Genomic DNA, 17,703 nt, shown 5'->3' with positions numbered 1-17,703 from the left:
ACACATGTATTGTAGTGTTATCTCTCTCTTCAGTACACATTGTTACAGAGCATTTTCCAAGTACCATAGAGGAAAGAAGATGAATTCAGATTTCTGTGTCTGATAGGTCTAATATACTCATGGCCACTGGATGATAAACTGTGCTTACAATAAGTCATATCCTGATATGGCTGACTAACAGAGTTCTTTTATGTCTCACCAGAACCTTAGGAATACCTACTACTTTTATCATTTTCTTTCTCACTGACTGGGATACTCCTCTATCAGGTCAGTTTTTAGGTTTTTTTTTAATTTTTATTTTTATTTCAAGGCAGGGTTTGCTTATTTAAAGATGCCTACATGAAATCAAATCTGTATCACAGTATCTAACAGGTAATGCTTATTTTATTGAAATGGGTTTAATTCACAAAGATATTAAATGTACCAAGGACACCAAGTTTTAAATAATGGAAATAGTAACACATGAATGTAGATAGGAGAACAAAAGCATACAAGATGTTTTTCCTAAGAGTAGTACAAAGGTTACTCCCACAGTCCCAGACGTGTGACAGACAACATTTTGATTGTTCTCTCACTAGTTCTGCGAACAGCTAGATATAATTAGTTCAAAATCAGTCCCCAGTCTTAAATTTTAAAAATCTGGTTAAAATTCTGTCTTGGAAAAATCAGAGAATATACTTAAAACTGAGCCAAAACTATCTTTATGACTATTACAGATGATCCATGTGGCAGATAGTGCTCAGATCCTATTGGAGTATACATTAGTTTTCTTCATGGAAAAAATGTAGATAAGAGTAGAAAAATACATGCAGCATATACCCCTGATCTTTTTCTTTCTATCTACAAACTTTTTTTTAGTGAAGACTTTAAACTTGTATGGTCTGTTGGATCAAATTAATTTTTGGTCTAGGACCACTAAAATCAATATAGCAAAAAAAAAAAGTCTTATGAAAGTTTGGAAGCCTCTTAGTGTTATGCCTAAGGCTTAATAAGAGTCACTTATTACAGGAGAAAACAGAGCACCTGCATTTATCACCAGGACTCCTTAGTTTTAAGCCAACATGAAACAGAACTGTCTGTTCCCCCAAAAATTGGTTAATGGGCTTTTGTTTTCAGCAGGTCTTTCATATCTGCATATCACATATTTATAATTGCATCTCAGACACTTTGCCTAGAAGAAGGCAACACGTATTTCTGAGTAAAACAAACGTGGAAATTGTGGACAAGGGCAGTATGAAATACAAAATATATCTGTGGAACTACATCTGTTTATATCAATAAGACCTAGTCTAGCATGCAGTGATATTTCCAAGGGTGATTACCAACTGTGAATTTGTAATTGTGAATTTAAGAATGTATATTCTATTCATGCAGCACTGTGTTCCTGCAAGAAGAATTCGGGGTAACCATGCTTTAAATACCTTTTTAATTGTTCACAACAGTTACAGTAATAATGGTATTAACAAAAAGAAAACCAAATGGATATGTCATTATATCCAACAGGGAAGTAGAAGGATTAAAGAGACTTTTCCTTTACTTGTTAGTAACAATCAATTAAATATTTGTGGTCTCTGAAAAGTATTGTGTCTCTACTAACCAAGTTTTCCAGCTTTCCTCTTCTTTTCTCATATATATTTTAACTCCGTGTTCCCTATTATAAATCCTAAAAATCAAAAGTCAGAGTGATGCCACCTGATGAGTACACAGACTTCAAACCAATAAAATCCAAGCTGTGAACTGGACTGCATGGTCATCACGCCTTGCACTTTTTCAATACTAACAAAGTTTTAAAAATTTATGGTTTTAGTCTGGCAGTTTCTTTGGTGTCTCAATTTAAACTCAACTCACCAAAAGTGATAGTGGTGAAACTCCTGGGTTTTGTACTTGATTAGCTGAAGAAAAAAGATATGATATCTCCCTATCAAAGGAGCTGAGATGACAGATCCTATACCTCTGACAGAAGGAGGACAAAGTCAGCATCACCGTGGGTCTGTTGAAATGAAGTTGTTACAACTACTTTGATTAATTTAGGCCACCAGGTGGTCATATATGCCAAGAGCATAGGGCAAGATGGAGAAAAGGCACAAAGGAGCAGGAACTCATCCCTGTGAGTTAGCTCCTTCAGCTGAACGATGAAGGCTCTGGTACTTTCTACCATTATGAGAAGGATGTCTCAGTGGTCACAGCCAACAGTCCAGGATTCTTGCCCTTTAAATCTCTAGACATACTGAAAGATATAACTGAGTATGAATATTATATCACATGGGGCAGACCTACTTTGTATTCAGACCTCTAAAAATTGAAGGAGCTTTATCTCTGCAATGAAGACTGTACAGTAAGATGTAAATGATGCAAGTAAGAGTTATTAAGCATTACACATTCATTCAGAAAAGTAAAAATCCCAGTCATTTTTGGATATGTTTATTTGAGACATTTCTACAGATAAAGGCCTTTAGGTAGCATATTCTCACAGGCTCAAGAAGTTAAAACCATATCTGTTCTTGCTTAACTGAAAATAAATCTGTACATGCATTCCTAATTTTATTGGCAGAATGTAATAACTCTGTAATCTTAAAATTTACAACATGTAATAATGCCAACTATTTAATAATAAACATCTCAATTGGCATTATAATTTTAAAGACCGGAGACAGATGTACTCCATCAAATTTCCTTTAGTATACAAAGAAAGATGTTACTAAAGAAGAAACCTGCCCCCCCCTGCAGTTTAAAATCAATGCCTGTCTAATTTTGTGAAACCATTGAGATCTCTGAGTACTTTGTTACCTTATGCATTGAGTCACTCTAAAAGATTGCAATGCTTTTTGAGAAGTTTCAAGGACACTTCTCAAAAAGTGAAGTGAAGAAGAATTAAATTATCAAGCAATGTTACTGCTTGTTCTTGTATTTACATCTACCCTGGATGAAGTTAATTTATTGTGGGGGAGGGGGCAAAGAGAACCATACATCACACTAATGCAAAGTCCATGAAAAATTTGTCCTTCATGCTGTGACTGGACACTGTCAAGCAGGGTTTACAACCTTTTTATCTGTAGCTAAGAAAAGCTGCAGCATTTACCTACCTCAGTTGCCACTAGATAAATATTTTCCTCTGATTATATTTGTGAGGAAAAGGTGGAAAAAATTAATCTGTTAAAAAGGCATACCCTCTAAAGCATAACATCCAGAATCTGATGTACTGATTCTCTTATGTTTTCCCAGATGGCAAAGTGGTAAAACAGAACCAAGAACACCCAGAGGCAGTTGCTGCAGCTTCTCTATATAGCACTTCAGGAAAATTAAGATTATGCTTTCAATGTCCATAATATTGCTTTGGTTCCTTTCACATTAAGTGCATACAAATTCCCATATGAAATTTGTGAAAAAACAGATTTAAAATAGACTGCAGTCATGACTAAAGAGCTGTCAGTGAAAGCCTGTAGAATAGGTACTCAGACTGAGATTGAAGTCTCACTGCTATAGAATAGAACAGCATTGCAGAACAGACTATGGGACAATAAGATCATGACAAATCCAGGATGCTTTATTTTGGTAACAAGAAGTTAATTTAAATTCAATTTCAAGTCAATTTTCTGAGTGAAAACTTAATCTTATTTTCACACACATTCTACAAATTGTAGAAAAAGCTTAGAATAGAAGCTTTTTTCAGGAGAATTTACATTGTATTCTAAAACACATGAATAATCACCATTATTTGTCTTCTTGAAATGAAAGAAGTATTTTAATGTTTACACACTCCAGTGTTCTGAAAAGAGCCAAATCAAAATAAAACTAGAGGTGAAAAAAAAACCAACAAAATCAATGCTTTGCATAGACAGTAAAGTGCACAGTTACAGTTTACTGTTCCTCTAGCCACACTATTTTCCACTGTTTTTTTCAGCAGTATTTCCATCTCTGTCATTTCATCTCAATAGCTCTGTCTGTTTCAAATGCAGGGATGCTGTTTTATGCCTGCTGCAACACAGAAATTGCAGCCATATGGATTGTCCCACAGAGACCCCTACGGGCTCCCAGAAAGGCTTTGCAGCCCACACACGGTCCTTTTAAAGGTATTCTGCTCCTTTCTAGACTCATAAACCTCTTAGGTAATATGAGAAGGCTCAAAAATAAAAAAAAGGTCCCAGTGCTGCCACAGGTCAAAAATTAATATAAACAGATCAACTTCATGAACAACCTGTTTATTAAGAGATACAGAATCAGTAGGATCAGTGCATCTGCTAATGACTGGAGAAGCTCTTTTTTCCCCTCTAATAGGGCAAAGAGGATAATAGCAGTAGTGAAAACATTTAGACATTATGCGCTGGATAATTTTTCTGGCCAGAATTATGACATGGCTCTAAGCAAAACCTATTAAAATGTGGGAAAAGGACCAAAACTATTCAATATATCTTGTGCATACACTGGGGAACACATACATTTAAAAGGTTTTTTTCATTAAGATGGGAGAAACTTTTATCAAATTATCAATGTTTAGTGCATTGTCATATCTATATTTTATTGTGAACATCACCGTTGAAAATGCAGCATGTAAATGCAGGCAAATATTAAAGTGGGCAGTACAGGGTGCTGCTCAAGAAGTTGGTAATTAGTGTAAGAACTTGACAGACCATGGGACACCCAAAACTTAGCTGGTTCTCTCTTACCTTTGCTTACCTTACTGGTGAGAGATAATTGCTATCATCTTTTCAGGGATTGCATATTTCTCCTGCTAATTCCTTTCAGATTGCTTCTTAAGTCATTGTTTGGCTTCTACTCCGTGATGTATGCAATGACTTTTATTCCTGTTTACTAAACTTTGGTAACAAACTGTAGACGTTCTGTGTGCCATTATGCTTTCCAAAAAAATTGAAATTGCATCATTATATTTCATGCTGCAAAGGCTTTCACAAGTATGTCAGTAAACCATGCAAAATAAAAAAAGTATTGATCTTTTACCAGTTTAAATAATACTTTTATACCAACAGATTACTAGTAATCCAGCTATAAAAGTTAAAGTAACCATTTTATTTTCCCAAAGTGGTATGTAGCAGTCTTGTGTAAGATGCTGGAGCAATTCTGTGGAAACAACAGTAATTAACCATTGTCCTTCTGGAGATACACAGCACACTCATGAAAATGTACACCACAGTTTTGGTCTTTCTCATCCTGCAGCAGTAGTAAAACCATAGTTTTACTACTATGGTTTACATAGTTTTTAATAAAAAAGGAGTACAGACTTCTCAAAGAAAAAACATTTTCTGGCTCCTTCTTGACCAATTTTCTTACTTTAAGTGTAAGCAGTGGCATCAAGAAATTCCGTTGCTGCAAAAGCAAATTCACCATACCTTAAAATCTTTTTATGGATTTAGACCTACTATAAATTCAGAACATTCTGTCCAGGTTCATCATTTACTTTAAATGCAACAGTACCAATGAAATTTTAGCTTGGTATTTTTGCTGTCAAACACCTTCCAACAAAGTCCTGAGTTTCTCTGTATCACTTTATGCAGAGCACTGTTCTTTTATGGCCTATGTGCAGAATTAGTTAATGGACTGTACTCACTGCTGTCAAGAGAACATCCTCTTATAGAAGTGAATGATTAAAGAGTCTTGTCATCAAAATACTGGATAGATCATGCAACAGTGTGTTGCAATACTGTGAATACTATGTAATATGCAAGCAACGTTTTCCATACTTAGCTGTCACAAAATTTGCATGTAATTTCCCTACTGTCTTGGATTTTAAATTTGTGCTCTTCTGTGGTCTTCTTCAGATGTGTTGAGAAGGGAGTAAATAAGATGATTTTATTATTCCACACCAGAAAATAGTTCTAAACCTAAACCAAGACAGTTTTTTTAGTCTCCCATTCTGTAACACTGAATTAGCCTCCATCTCTGTAATTTGAGACTTCAAATTTCAAGCAGCCTATGCACTAATTTATTAGCTGACAAATTGCCTCTGAATCTCACTTTATGGTTTGAATTCTTCACTAATTACCCTTCAGAACGGGGTATGTTCAGATTAAAATAATTTTTTTTAAGATTGTTTTGGTCTGTTAATAATGAAAGAATGGTCTCTGAAAGTAAGATATAAATGATGACTGCATTGAAATATAATTGTAAAAAACTTGTAACTATGTTTCCATAGACTGCATTGTTTCCAAAGTATGACAAGGAGATCATGTAGGGATACAACATAAGATTTCTGACACTGTATCATCAACTGAAACAAAAATTGGAACTTATTTTTCTCATAAACATATGGTGGCATCCCATCTGGTATATCTAACCAGTCTGAGAATTATAACATGTCCTGGACTGTTTTTCATATTTGTTAAATCTTTACTAGTAACATTGGCAAAATTTGTATATTTGCAGTGCAGTAGGTAAGTCTGAATTTATGTGTGACTCATGCAAAGAGTCATGCAAAGTGATTTTCACAGAGGTATGTAGGTAACAGCTTGAAAATATATTTTATACTTCTCTGTAAAAAAAAAAAAAAAAGAAAAGAGATGCTTGATTATAAAAATTCATGTGTGAACATACAGTCAAGGTGAATTCTTATGTATTGATGTAAAATGTCAAAAAAGCTGCAGAAATGTGTATTCTTGTTCATCCTTCATGAAGACAGGTTAACTGCAGCCAGCGAAATATCAATTCTTCAGTTTGGCACATTGTGCATTTCCATCAGAAATAAGAAAGCACATGTTAATACATGTTTCAGCGCAGTATCATTGGGTTTTTCACTGATGACGTATATTGTCCCACTTATATCTTTCTTCTCCACCAAATTAAAACATTTTAAATCCCTTCTGATATACTTTTCCTCACTAATTGTGTAGATAAACAGGTTTCTGGATTTCCACCAACCATGCTGACACTAAATAGTATCAGAATAACAAGGCAATAATGCTATATGGGTTTATGCTGTGCATAATGCTATATGTAGAAAGGTTGCACTAATTAAATCAGGTAAAAGGAAGAAAACTTCAGAACTGTCAGCTTGACCTCACCATTTCTTCTGAATTATTTGCATTTTCATTATTTTCTACATCCGAATAGGACTCAAAATGTATAAATTCTTTGATTTATAATCCCCATATGTTGTTGGGATACATACATACATAGCTAAATAATTTCTACTATTGCCATTGAATGAGAATATAAACCAAGCAGAGCAAACACATCCTTACTGGTTTACCATTGTACATCACATAATGCTGATGAAGTTAATGGAATGCATGGAAATTGTTATTAAAAAACTATTATGAGGAAATATAATCTTATCTGAGGCAGCTATACTGCATGACTATTACATCTCTACTAGGAATATCAAAATCCACTAGACTCCCTTGTGACAAAAATACAAGCTACAGGTCCCCTCCTGCAACAAGGATGGGATTTATTTGTAAAAGATAGGTGCATAAAGCTTTAAGGAAGCCCCTAGGTTTCCAAAGTATCCATATTGATACAATAACAGATACAATACTGGAGCTGGGGATGACCCATACCTTTTTAAGAGTGGCTGCTGGAAGTGACCTGAGCTGACCTGGGCATTAGATTTAGACACCTGAATGATGCACAAGGTGTGTGCGATGCCTGGACAAACTCCTGTACTCATAAATTCCATTATACACATGCCAATTTTAGAATTTGAAATAATTTTGTACAATTGCCTGAATTGTGTCTTTATTGGTTATAGGCACCTTGACACAAATAAACCTATCCCACCATTCCTATAGGTAAATATTTTCTACCCTTGTTTAATTTTTCAGCAGCTTGACTAATGAAAGGGAATGTTAAACTTAAAATGCTATGAAATCCCAAATTTCTCATAGAAAATAAAAAACAGAGTAGAGGTTTTATGGAATTTCTGTTTTGCATAATTTCCTTGATGTTTCCCCTTTTTGCACAACAGTGTAACTATTATTTTTTTTGCACACTATACAAAGAACCTGGATGTATTTCATCTCTGCTATGGAAGAAAGCAGTTCTTAATACATTCCATTTGTCTTGCCAACTCTAAACCATTTAACCATAAAATACTCTGTCAAATATTTTGTATTTATACTCCAGTTTGCTATCTATACTCCAATTCTAATTTTGTTCAGAATGTGATACCTTTTGAAAGGCACTAACTAAAGAAAAATAATGTAATCTATTTTCAGACTGAAATAATTTCTATGGGTCTCCTAATGGCACACAGACTCTCTTTGAATATGATATCTTTTTTTTTTTTTCAGGGGGTGGGGGAGGTGAAGTCTGATAAAACTCACAGCATAGGAACCGAGAATTAATGATGCATCTACTAGCCTAGTTCCAAGTCTAGTTATTGTAATTTTCTTAGATATATTTAATCATTGAGCTCATTATGAAGACCTATATAAGTCTGTCTTACCAAATAAATAAGGACAGCATTTTCTTTCTATATTATCTTAGCATTTACAGTAAAGAAAGAAATTACTTTTTTTTTTTTTTGTCATGGTGTGCCTATTAAATTAATGCTCATTTATGTATACATATCTTAATTCACCTACAATTATTAGGCAATGTTTCTGTTTCCCCAGCATAAATTGAGTTTAACTCCTCTTGCTTTAATAGATTTTTACTGCACGTACTGTGGTGGCAAAAAGAAGAGTGTTTTGCTCAGTGACACTCAGCAGATGCTTTCAAATCTCTTCCTGTGTGAAACCAGGACACAGGCAGAATGTTCAGCCTGCAGTCAGGGACAGAAAGATTTTGTGGTTTCTCCAGGAGAGAAAGCTTTAGTGCTACAGTTGATCCCACAATCCTGGCTCGTTATTAGAGTGGCACAGAGCTTAGAAGTGAGGAGACAACACAATAAAAATATCCAAAATGTTGCATGGAATATGACATGTACAAACACTAACCTTTGGGGATTTCTTTAGAAAAGAAACAGACATGAAGTTTTATTCCAAAAGTGGTGTAATTTTTCTACTGGCCATTTTTGGTGATACAAAATGACAGTCAAATCTAATGGGAATATCAACACTTCCTCAAAAACTGAAAAACAGCAAGTTATCAGAAGAAAGAAAAAGGCCCTTGAATAACTGAAAAACAGCTCCCTGCTCTGCAGAGAGTTGCCCTCTCGAGGATTTAAAATGGTTGTCAGAAATGCAGCTCGTGCCTAACAAAGGCCAAGACTGTGAATTTGAATTGGAATATTAAAGTTCTAGCAGAATATATATTATTAAATGTAAAATAAATACTTAAATAACTTAGTTACTGCAAACTTCTACATTAGCTTTAGGATTATTCTGGTATTGTCGCTTCTTTGAAAAATGCTTACGCTGCTTATGCTCGTACAATAGTGAGAAACAAAGCAAAGGCTAACACACCTTAACCTCACTTTCCTTCTCCCCAGCCTCAGCTTCACTCACTTCGCACCTACCCTCCAGCCCTGAGCAGTGCAGGGGAATAGGAATGGGGGCTGTGCTCAGTTTATTACTGCTTCCCTTGCTGCTCTTTCCCTATCATACTTTCTCCCAGCTCTGACATGGGCTCTTCGTGGACCGCAGCTCCTTCAGGAGATCTCCATGTCCTCCTTAGGCTTCAGTGTGGATGTCTGCTGCCCATGGTTTTCTTCCTGCTCTGCAGGGGAATCTCTGCTCCAGTGCCAGGAGAACTTCCTCTCCCTCTTTCTTCAGTGACCTCAGTGTCTACAGAGTTGTTTATCTTATATATTCTCACTCCTCTCTCACAACCTTCAGCATGGCATTTTTCTCCCTTTCTTCATATCTTTCTGTCAAGATGCCCCCATCTGGGCTGTGGGTTCAGCTGTGCCCTGAGGTGTGGGGGTGTAGGAGCTGCCTGGAACTGGCTGTGTCCAGCAGCAGGGAACCTGCACCCAGCACAGCCCTCAAAAACTTGTTCAATTCCTTCTAATACAAAGGAAAGTGTTGTTTTTGGGGGTTTTTTTTGGGTTTTTTTTAAAGTAGACTCCTGCTTAATATGAATCAGATTTAAATCTGCCCCTACCATCAATGGATCTGTCAGGAATCTCACTGAAATTAAGGAGGACTTAAGCACCTAAATCTACACATAAATCTGCTTCATAAAAACTATTTAGGTTGTGACTACTACAAAAAAAATGCTATGTCCAATACAGTCAGCAAAGATATCACATCAAACCATGCGTGTTTCCTGCATGTCTCTCAATGGACACCTGATTTATCAAGGTCCTTCCTCCCATCAGCCAAGTCATAGCTGTGATTGAGCAGATGAAGTCAGGGAATGATGTAAATCCCTTAGATACATGAACTAATTGGAAAGTTCTTGGTTTTGCTGATTAATTCTAGAAATGGATCGTTACATGCCAATTTTTTATTACGACCATAAAGTATAATGTTGACCTGCCATCAGAGATGAGAAATATTTTAAGTACAACTGGAGAATTCTATGCTCCCTAGAAGTATCTTCTTCTTCTGACAAGTCTTCATTATGCTTTATGGTATTAATTAGAGACACAATATAGGAAAACATTTCAATTGTCTCAGACACTGGACGCAAGTAATATACTTTTCTCAACATTGCAAGCTAACCTCTATATTGAAAGTGCCACTAGGGTATATGAGAATACTCCTTGGACTGTCTTTACTTCTGTCTAGTTAAACAATATAATAGGGATTGTCACTGCTTTACTGGATGGATGTCTTTTATTGTGGAGCAATAACAAACAACATTTTGTATGATTCAGACAAAAAAGGTCTGAACTTTTTTGGATGACCTTTACTCTTTTATAACAATAGAAATCTCAAAACACTTATTAAAAACTAATTAATTTAAAATATTTTTAACCCATGTTTTCTTAGGGAAATACCTCCAACTTGTAAAAACACGGCAGTTACAGGTAGTTTCAGTCAGAACAAGAAAGTATATAATTACATAGGTGAGCTAATTAAACCTGCAGATAAATAGTCTTTCCCTTTAAAAAAATAATTGGTCTACAACATTTTCTCACATTGTTAATTGTCTGGCAACTAAGGTGAAAACATCCACAGGGCCAAAGAACTCTCTGCAATGAACACTTTAGTCTTTTGCAGTCCCCCTCAGGCTGTACCTGCAGAATAACACAACAAAGTGCAATAGTTAAAGTGACCTTGATGCTGGGTAGGCTCAGCCACTCATAATTGCTCTTTTGCAGCTGGAAGGCTTGGCTCAATTTTTGCTCAGAAACATTTAGTTATTTGTGTGGCAGATTTTATGTGGAAATTAGCCGTAGGATGATCTGGACTATGTGGCACAGACATACAGAGACAGTGTTTGTTAAAAAAAATGATTTTTGTGATCTGGATACTGGGCAGCTTTTGTGTGGAGAATAAGAGTCAAAAGCAGGACAGTGAGTGGCTCTACAGATGGAAACAGAAATCTCTGTTGCAGGCATCCCTGCTATAGTGTCTTCAGCTGGTTCACATGAGCCTTCCAAAATTTTTATTCTGTTCAGTTTGTAAATTCCAGCTTGTCCCTGGTTCTACATGACCACTTATTTGCCATCTTAACTGCACATAAAATCTCTCTTAACTTTCTTCCCCATATACAAAAGGCTGGCCTACATGACTATTTCTACATCTGCTGCAACAGACTCTATTGACCATTTTAAAGTGCCTTTTCTAGGTACAATTTTGATAAATCTACAGCAGCAAAATACCCAAGGGAATTTCTGTAAGGGTCAGATTCTCCAATTGGGGTTTTAATCAACATGTTTGAACAGATGAAATTAGTGCAGCCAGAGCAGAAACTGCCTGGGGGAAATACTCTGAAAGTCTTCTTGAAGCCACCTTGAAACCGTCTGCAACAATTACTCAAATACTTTGTTGTGAAAGGTGTGGGATCTGAGTTATTCAACTTGCCTCATGTCCAGTGTGTTGTGTCTGCAGAAGAGTGCCTGGGGAAATTTCTCACTCCCAGAGGAATTTATGATCCAAGTTAACTGGAAGTGTAAGAGATACTATTCTGATATCCAGCTATGCAACTATAACACATAAACTGTATTTTATAATTTTAACTTAAATTCTTTTGTGTTTGCCATATTTGCAATACCTCATAAAATAGACTTGAAATAGCACAGGTATTTTAAGCTGGTTTATAAACTAGATTATAACTACTTCTCAAGCAGAAACAGAAATAAGGATGCTCAGAATTATTTCTCCACTCAGGCTCCTAGAAGCAGTAACATTCCAATTGTGGCAGATTCCTAAAGTTGCCCAATCCAGTACCTTAACAGAGGCTATACAAAGACTCTTTTTTAAAAAACACACATGTAGGAGACATTGCAAAGAAAAATGGACATAAAAGCAGCTTTAGCTCATACTTTACTCCCACCAAACTTGGTACACGCACGCATACGATGGGAACATGGTCACATTACTACAGGTCTTTTAGTTCATGTATTTTACTTCAGGTTAGTTCTTTAGCCCAATAGAACTGCTGCATATTAACAAAAATTTTGAGAAATTTTAGTCCCAGTGCAAGTCAGGTACATAAATAAATACATAAAGTATGGAATAAACAATTGAATTACCCTTGTTAACATGAAGAACTCTTAGATTATGTTTAAGAAATTCTCCCTTCTGTTTGTTTTTTCCAGCCTGTAAGTAGCTTTGAGTCCTAAAATCAAGTGCTTTGCCTGTTCCCACAGTGATCTCTCCTTGTCTACCTCCACACAGAAGGTGGATCCAGTCTGACTGTTGAGAACAATCTTTCACACAAAGCATCACTCGTGGGAATTAATACAGCAGAACAGTCCTAGAGACTATTTAATGGCTGAACATACCTAGTAACAATTGAAGACAGTTTTTAGAGGATTGATAAATTAGTCCAGTTTTAAACTTTCCTGAACTAGAAGTCATTAATAACATCCATTCCTGCTAGAGGCTAGTTCTTATTATCATTATAATTATCACCCTGTATTCAAAGTACTCAGTCCTTAACAATCACAGCTGACACCAGCTGCCAAAATGCAATACTGAGGATTTGATGCTGCCTAATTAGCCCCGATGGAGGCAGTCCTGGATGTTCTTAGTCTCCATTGTAATGGTAAGATGGATCTTCAGCGGATATCTTCTCCACACCCACCAAATTTTGGATCTTCTGTAAGGCTAGTCAATTCCTACCCCTCAGCCTCAACTGCGTTCTACTTCCGGCCTGATCCTTGGGAATACTGCTTTTCCAGGATGTGGCAGGTGCCTTATCCTGCTGCTCTTCTGCTACTGCTTCTTTTCCTAGAGCAAATAAAGTATTTTCCCAGTTCACCAGGTTTCATTTTTTCAATGAGCACTTGCTATCCATTGGTGTGTTGTTAATAGCTCTGAGGAAGCTGCCCTCAACCAGCGTCCATATTTTCAAGGTCTTTGCTATTAACAGGCACTTAAACTGTGCATCCTAACAAGAGACACCTAGCATTAAGCTGAGTTCATGTCACAATTCCTCATAACAATTTGATATCTGGCCTAACAGGCCAGAACTGGAACTTCACATTGTTTACATCAGGCACAATGAGCCCATGGCCAGCAATGGTAGTACTCTTTTTACTGGATTATTATGTAAAAAGAAAGTTTGCGCAGTTATGCTATATTAATGTGTTCCTGTTTGGGTTCAAAAGAAGCTACAATTAAAGTCTGCTTTTTGTGCTTCTATGTTTACAGATGCAGTATGCATCTGCTTTAGCTACAGCTGTTTCATTAACTAGTATAACTGTAGCATCAGGGACTGAAAACTACACAGGGCCAGGCGGTTTTGTTAAATTTATTGCTGGATGAGCTCCCTTAGGGAAAGGAGCAGTTTCTCAGGCTGTGTTTACCAGCAGGGGATCCCTGACATATATTGATGATGGATTCTCAGTGTTGACCAGATCGCCTTTGAAAAAAAAGTTGATCTAATTTCATATGCCTATAGATAATCCTTCAAAAATCAAATTTTGATCCAAAACCCACCACTCTCCTTTAGGTTCTGTTATACCTTTATTAAGCAGCTGCAACTGCTTTCTGCCTCTTCTGTTCCATCCTATTAGTCAGAGAAGCCATCACAGCCACCTTTGTACCTATTACTTGGCTTCAAGGAACATTCCTGACTCCTCTGCCATGATTCGGTGCCATATCCAAAGTTCATGATATACATGACCTTTTGTGACTGAGATTGTCAGTACCTATTGAAGAAGAGAGTAATAAGATGCTATTCTTGGATTTTGAGCTACCTATACTGCATGAGAGTTATGTCACCTAATTTTCAAATTTTCACTGGTTGTATCCAAGCTTTTCCCAGCTTCATATATTTAAAACTCTGTGGAATGGCTTAACAGTGTGCAGCTGCTTAGGAAAAAATCCAAAACATCTATTTAGGATTCTAAAAATAAGTTAAATACATTTAAATGTACCTAATTACAAAGTACTAGAAACCCCACAGTACTGAAGCTATGTTACCCTGAAGGCAACAGAAATCCCCCTCTGCAGGTTAATTTAAATTCCTTCATCTGATCAACCAGGCACAAAGTATGTATTAGAGCCCAGGCTCTTGAACTTTTTCTTCTTGCTTACTTGTAGACCCTTTCTCTCTAATCTGATTTCTACATCCCAACAAAATCACAACCTGTCTTTCATACCTAAGTTTGAGAACACTTTTAGACACAGATTCTTCTATTGCCTTATCACAGAATTACTGTATATAATATTTAATTTTTCTTGGGTTTACAAAGGACATAGGGGTTCACTGACTTAAGGTTTGTCCTCAGGAGAAGACCTCCTCTATGCTGACTTCCCAATAGACAAAAGTTATCCCCTGAGAACGTTTAAGTCCAGGGCCCAGGATCTGTAGTCCAGTTTCTCTGAATTCTGAATCACACCCTGCTCTTAGTAGTCTTGGTTTCCCTGGGAAGCTTAGATCTCAAGAGTGACAATTATCTCTTAAAAATATCTACTTGTCTCCATCGAATATACCAAGACCTCAGCCACCTTATTTCATTATTTTACCTGGCTAAACTGGTGGGTTGACATTACAATATGAAATAAAGTGTATGGGTACTCATTTTATGAGTTATATCATTACATAGATACACAGTCCCAGTAAATGCAAGACCAGCTGTGAGAAGAAACATGCTGCAAGCAGTCTTCCCAATAATCAAAGAATGGTGTGTTGCATGTTTTCCTTTGCTGATCAACGGACAGTCCATAGTTATTGCCTCCTAATGAGTGCTAATAGGGGTATCTTACTCACTATCTTATCTGTACTCTCCATTAAATAACATACCTTGGAAAACAATTAGTCTTATTTTGTTAATCTCATGTGTATAAAATTATCTTGATTTGGTGTTGCAGTTCAGGAGAGAGGTCAGAAGTTTAAGAGGAAGAATGATAATGCTCAGCAAAGGTAATCGTTTTAATCTTGGATTTCGCTGGTTTTAAATTTTGTTCCTTGTAAACAGAATTGTATGAGAATCCCTCTGGTTCTTATGGGTCATCTTAATCACAGTCTTTTTAGTACTCAGAGATCTAGTGTCAAAGTTTAGCTCACAGCAGGTGAAAATAAATGGATTTGAGTTACCTTCTCAGATGCCAATCTAATTAAATATTTAATGTAGAAAAATATGAGTGACATATGTAGCAGACCATAGATGTGTTTATGCAGTTTATGTAGCAGTTTTCAGGTGTAAAACACCAATGATTAAAGCACTACTTTTTTTTTTTTTTCATTACAAAGCAACTGGGCTCAGTTTTATGCAAAGCAAAGCAGACTTTCATTTTCAATTACCCTTGTGGGAGTTAACTATCATTCGATAATGACAGTAGGGAAAAAATCTGCTAAAACAATCCAGCTGCAAATTAAGCAATTCAATTATCCTTTACAATAGCTGGGGCAAGACCAAGTGCTAGTGGGTACTAAATGAGAAGGTGACTTTTTTTCACTTTGGCTTAGTTGGTCATTTTCTGTTGCTCTTTGCACTTTGTCACTATTAAGGAAAACTGAGGTTGATTGATAGAATGTATTCAAGGGTTTAGCCAGAAAGGAGAGTATCTAGAGTCTCGGGTCACAAGCTGCCTGTTATGTGAAGTGGCACTGGATGATATAGCCATTACTGGTTGCATTAGAGCTGGGCTATGCACACAGCCAACAAACTTGGGCACTGAAGCCCTGCATGCATAGATAGTTATCATTATTGCCTGGGGGGTCTGGTCTATTGTTTTCTTCAGACCACCTTCAGTTTGACTGATAAATGGGTGCAGGATCCCAACATGACCACACCATAATTTTCCATTTGATTACTTAGAGCATCCTCTGGCACTCCAGTCTGGCTAAGACTACCTCAGCCTATTGGTTACTAATGGCTCTCACAGGACACTCTTCTGAATATCAAATGTTATAGGATCAGGAAGCAAGTAGATAGGAGGGCCGTTCAAGCTCATTTTTAGCCATATTTACTACAGATTATAATATATTTTCATGTTGCAGTAGTAACTTTGTTGGGATCTGCTAAGAAAAACAGTAGAATAAGTTTTGCTTTCTTGGACTGATTTCTAGTATTAATTTCAAGAAGTTTGTCAGTGCAAGTATGTGGTGGACAATGAAATCATATTTGAGTCAGTTTCTTTTTAACCTTGTATGTTGCAAAGAAAATGTATGTCTTCCTGCAGGGATTGTTTGCTTATATATTTTTGTATGTTACCACTGTGATGATTCTACATTAAACAACTCTACTTACAGAAGAAATCCCTGTTTCATAGCCCCATTTTTTATAGTTTTTATTAATAGTATGAATATTTATTTTTATTTCATAATTTTGAACTGTCACAGTTTGAAAAGAATAATCTTAATTTTAAACCCCTTCTACTTGTCGTATCTGATTCCACAGGAGTTCTGCTTCTAATTTTTTTTACCTTGAAAGGTTTTTATTTATGTCCTTACCCCTGTATCTTACTCTTTCCCAGTTGTTCCCATATTCCCTCAAAAGATCCTGGTTTAATTTGATTTGAGCTTTATTGCAGTCACTGTACAAGGACGATTTCTAAAGGCAGGAAAATAATGTCCTAAAAAGCAGGTCTTATGGGAGATCTATAAAATGACAATCATCTGCTTAAAATATCACAGTATTATTATGCTAAGTATTTCAATAGTGAATACTGTACTCCAGTCCTTAAGCATGCAACCCAATTTCTTATTTCTCTCTTAAACCATTCTCAGGAATCCACTGACCAAATTTTATTTCTGCTAACTTGCCATTCAATTATAAGAGAGAAATGTTATTATCTTATCTGTGCAAACCATTTTCTTCCTTGCTCATGCAATATAACCTTTGATATTTTTAATAAAAATAAATTTCATATATACTTTAGGGATTGAGATTTGATTTAAAGAGTGCCTTCTTGTGAAAAATTGACAGACTAGGATTATATGGATGGGCTACTACAAAGAAAAACTGATAAGGTGCATGTCTATAGTCTGGCTTTGTGATGGTGCCCACAACATAATTAAAGATTTGTGATGGTGTCTGGTTACTGACAGCAGCCTTCTCTTCCTTCCTTTCCTCCTATGTTCTCTCTTGACTTACCCCAAGGCTGTACAATTACTGATCTATTATTCCATTGCCAATCATTAGCTAGTTCTTATTAACAACTTTTTGCCCGTTAAAATACTGTAGATGTCACAATGTTACACAATCCTTGTTACTGCATTTGTCCCTGCAGATTTCTTAGA

Source organism: Lichenostomus cassidix, chromosome 3, assembly GCF_008360975.1.
Source record: "Lichenostomus cassidix isolate B80296 chromosome 3, HeHo_3.0, whole genome shotgun sequence".
Lineage (NCBI taxonomy): Eukaryota > Metazoa > Chordata > Aves > Passeriformes > Meliphagidae > Lichenostomus > Lichenostomus cassidix.
This window is presented reverse-complemented; position numbering follows the sequence as displayed.